The 4690-nt window shown below is 40.2% G+C and overlaps 1 pseudogene; it reads left to right on the top strand.

Moving 5' to 3' along the window:
* Positions 1-1927, top strand: part of LOC105545067 — an 8909-nt pseudogene extending 6982 nt beyond the window's left edge.
* The last annotated feature ends 2763 nt before the right edge of the window (positions 1928-4690 follow it).

Here is a 4690-nt window from a genome sequence, read left to right as displayed (position 1 = left end):
AAAAGCTTGGAAATTTTAGAATCATGTAAACAGCTTATGAATTGAGTATAGATTCCCAGTGCTCTCAGTCTCACTCATCCTTCTATCCACATGTGTGGAATGTTCTAGGACTCCGTGGCTTTTGAGGATGTGGCTGAACTTTACCCAGGAGGAATGGATTTTGCTAGATTCTTCTCAGAAGATTCTCTGCAGAGAAGTGATGCAGGAAACCTGCAGGAACCTGGCTTCTGTAGATGAGAACGACAACGCATTTCACTTAATTGTAGAAGTATTTCCCTATCATCAGTGCTATTTGTGATTTGGAATGTGGCAAGGGAATGATTTGGTGAAGAAATCAGGCATGGGCACTCTGTACAATGAACATGAAATCTGGTAATGTTTCTATAGTTTATAATAATTCATGATAATTTTGTGGGTCTGCATTTTAGGAAACAAATGGAAAGGCCAGAATATTGAAGATCACTTCGAAAAACCTGGGAAAGATATAAGATAATTTGCACTGAGAAGAGGAAATAAAGTCCTCTGAAGGAATCTTAGCATGTCATGAGCTTAAAAACAAGCAATCAAAGCAAATAAGAGTCACTTGAAATTTATTTCTTTTTAGAAAAATTTCACCCAAAATGTAACATACTTCAGTGTAGCAGTCAGTGTCTGGAAAACAGTTTACTTGAAAATAGTACTACAAAATTGTGTATGTGAATCTGACTATTTTGGTCACAGCCATGCAGGTGGTAGCTGTGTTTTCAGTAGTAACCCATTTACTTTCAAATAATTCAGTCATGGCAAAAAAAAAGTGCATTTTCCCTGGTATTGGTAGCAGTGTAAGTCCAAGACGTATTAATAAGTAGAAAGTTATAAAACCAAGCAATAATAATGTGCTTGTCATTTTTTTACAGAAATCATATGGTACAGGGACTGTGTGAAAGCAAAGAAGGTAGTCAGTATGATGGACAAGTTGTCAGCCAAATTCCAAATCTTGATCTGAATGAGAACATTTCTACTAGATGAAAACAATGTGAATGCAGTATTTGTGGAAAAGTCTTTGTACGTCATTCCCTCCTTAATAGGCACATCCTAGCTCAGGATACAAACCATATGGAGAGAAGCAATATAAATGTGAACAGTGTGGGAAATGCTTCGTTTCTGTTCCAGGTATTAGAAGACACAGGATAATGCACAGTGGAAATCCAGCTTATAAATGTGTGATATGTGGTAAAGCTTTATTTTCTCAATTCAGTTGAAAGACATCAGAGAACTCACACAGGAGAAAAACCCTATCAATGTAAACAATGTGGTAAAGCGTTCACTGTTTCCGGTTCTTGTCTTATACATAGACGAACTCACACTGGAGAGAAACCCTACGAATGTAAGGAATGTGGGAAAACATTCAGATTTTCTTGTTCTTTTAAGACACATGAAAGGAGTCACACTGGAGAAAGACCCTATAAATGTACCAAATGTGATAAAGCCTTTGGCTGTTCCACTTCCCTTCGTTGTCATGGAAGCATTCATACTGGAGAGAGACCCTATGAATGTAAACAATGTGGCAAAGCCTTTAGTCCTTTGAGTTCCCTTTGTAATCATAGAAGTAGTCATACTGGAGAGAAAACCTATGAATGTAAACAATGTGACCAAGCCTTCAGTCGCCTCAGTTCCCTTCACCTCCACGGAAGAATTCATACTGGAGAAAAACCCTATGAATGTAAGAGATGCGGTAAAGCCTACACTCGTTCCAGTCACCTTACTCGCCTTGAAAGAAGTCATGATACAGAGGCTGGGTGTAGTGACTCAGCCTATAATCCCAGCACTTTGGGAGGCCAAGGTGTGTGTATTGCTTGAGCCCAGGAGGTCATAACCAGCCTGGATTAAAACAATGTGAAACAACCTGGGCAACATGGTGAAACCCTGTCTCTACAAAAAATAAAATAATGCCAGGCGCAGTGGCTCACGCCAGCTACTCGAGAGGCTGAGGCAGGAGAATGGCGTGAACCCAGGAGGCGGCACTTGCAGTGAGCCGAGATTGCACCACTGCACGCCAGCCTGGGCGACAGAGCGAGACTCCGTCTCAAAAAAAAAAAAAAAAAAGAGAAAAAGCTGGGCATAGTGGCACATTTCAGTTGTCTTAGTTGGCTCAAATAAGAATTATACCTGGGGATACTCCAAAGTTTAAATATGGTACCCCCTATAGTATTATGACAAATTACTGTACATAAAACAGGTTGTCTTCCTTTAACTCTGAAAATCATATTATCTTCCCTAAATTCTCCATAACGCATCGCTCTGCAGTATCCTATAGTGGATGTAGGTTTCCTGACCAATGAGCACTAAAATTAAGTGTGTGCGACTCACCTGTGTTCTTTTCAAAATGGAAATCCCCGAATCCCACCAGTTAGAATAACATGGCAGAATGTCAGCTTTTTGGAATCTATGAGTTTTTTGTAAGGTTATTAGGTTATTGATTCCATTTTATTAATAGATATATTTAGATGACCTATTTCTCCTGTGTTTTAGTATTAATAGATTGTGTCTTTTAATTCATCCACTTGGTCTAAGTTACCAAGTTTGTGGGTTATGGACATTGTAATATTCTTTATTACTTTCTCATCCATGGGCTGTCTAATACAAAGGCCTCTTTTAATTCTTATATTTTTAGGTTGGTGCAAAAGTAATTGTAGTTTTGGACCATGAATTTTAAATTTTTATAACTAGGCTGCAGCACATCTTTATTAATCAAAATAGAACCCATTACAATGGCGCAGTGGCTCACGCCTGTAATCCCAGCACTTTGGGAGGCTGAGGCGGGCAGATCAGGAATTCAGGAGTTTGAGACCAGCCTGACCAACATGGTGAAATCCCGTCTCTACTAAAAATACAAAAATTAGCCGGGGTGGTGGCATGTGCCTGTAATCCCAGCTACTCAAGAGGCTGAGGCAGGAGAATCTCTTGAACCCAGGAGGCAGAGGTTGCAGTGAGCCGAGATTGCGCTTTTGCACTCTGGCCTGGGTGACAGAGTGAGACTCTGTCTAAAAAAAAAAAAAAAAAAAAAATAATGAACAAATTTTTGCCAATGAGAAATAAACTTGTTTATTCCATGCTTTCACTGTTCGATGAACTCTTGGAAAGCGTTTTCTGCATCCTGCTGATTGTGTAAGTGTTTTCCCTGCAAAAAGTTGTCAAGATGCTTAAATGGTAGTTGGTTGGCGAGAGGTCAGATGAATATGGCAGCTGAGGCAAAACTTCATAGCCCAGTTTATTCAACTTTTGAAGCCCTGGTTGTGTGATGTGTGGTCAGGCGTTGTGGAGAACTGGGCCTTTCCTGTTGACCAGTGCCGGCTCCAGGTGCTGCAGTTTTCCGTGCGTCTCATCGAACGACTTGGCATACTTCTCAGATGTAATGATTTCACCAGGATTCAAAAACTGTAGTGGATCGGAAGACCGGCAGCTGACCACCACACAGTGACCATGACCTTTTTTTGGTGCAAGTTTGACTTTGGGAAGTGGTTTGGAGCTGCTTCTCAGTCCAACCACTGAGCTGGCTGTTGTATGAAATCCACTTTTCGTGGCATGTCACAATCTGCTCAAGAAATGGTTCATTGTTGTTTCATAGAATAAGAGAAGATGACACTTCAAAAGGACGCATTTTAAAATATTTGGTCAGCTCATGAGGCACCCACTTATCAAGCTTTTTCAACTTTCCAGTTGACTTCAAATGCCAGATGACCATAGAAGGGTCAACATTCATCAGTTCTTTGCCAACTTCTCGTGTGGCTGTAAGAGGATCGAATTCAGTGGTTGCTCTCAATTGGTTGTTATCAACTTCCGGTGGCTGCCCACTACGCTCCTCATCTTCAAGGCTCTCGCCTCCTTTGCAAAACTTCTTGAACCACCGCGCTGTACATTAGTTAGCAGTTCCTGGGCCAAATGTGTTGATGTTGTGAGTTGTCTCCCCTGCTTTAGGACCCATTTTGAACTCAAATAAGAAAGTCGCTTGCATTTGCTTTTTGTCTGATATCATTTCCATAGTCTAAAATAAATAAGTAATAAGTCATTAGCAAAAAAAAAAAAAAGAAAAAGGCAAGAAATGCCCATTAAAATGATGAATAACATAACCACATTTATTTAAGAGGGTATTCCAGTATCAAACAGCACATTCCAAGAATGCAAAAACTGCCATTACTTTTGTACTCACCTTATAGTAATTTGTGTGATTTCTTTTTTTCTTTGTTAGCCTGGCTTGATAGTGACCAATTTTGTTGATCTTTATGAAGAAACAGCTATTGTTCTATTGAGTTCTTCTGTTGATTTTCTGTTTTCATTGCCATTGACTTGTCATCTTGTTTTTATATCTTTTGAGTGAATTTGGCTTATATTGTTCTTTTTCTTTTTCTTTTTTTTTTTTTTTTTGGACTTAGTCTCGCTCTTTCGCCCAGGTGACCTCGCGCTCTCAAACAAGGTCAGGAGATCGAGACCATCCTGTCTAACACGGTGAAACCCCGTCTCTACTAAAAATATAAAAACTTATCTGGGCGTGGTGGCAGGTGCCTGTAGTCCCAGCTACTCAGGAGCCTGAGGCAGGAGAATAGCGTGAACCCAGGAGTTGGAAATTGCAGTGAGTCGAGATCGTGCCACTGCACTCCAGCATGGGTGACAGAGCAAGATTCCGTCTCAAGACAAAAAAAAAACATATTCG

The sequence above is a fragment of the Mandrillus leucophaeus genome, unplaced genomic scaffold (genome assembly GCF_000951045.1).
Source record: "Mandrillus leucophaeus isolate KB7577 unplaced genomic scaffold, Mleu.le_1.0 Scaffold317, whole genome shotgun sequence".
NCBI lineage: Eukaryota > Metazoa > Chordata > Mammalia > Primates > Cercopithecidae > Mandrillus > Mandrillus leucophaeus.
This window is presented reverse-complemented; position numbering and strand designations above follow the sequence as displayed.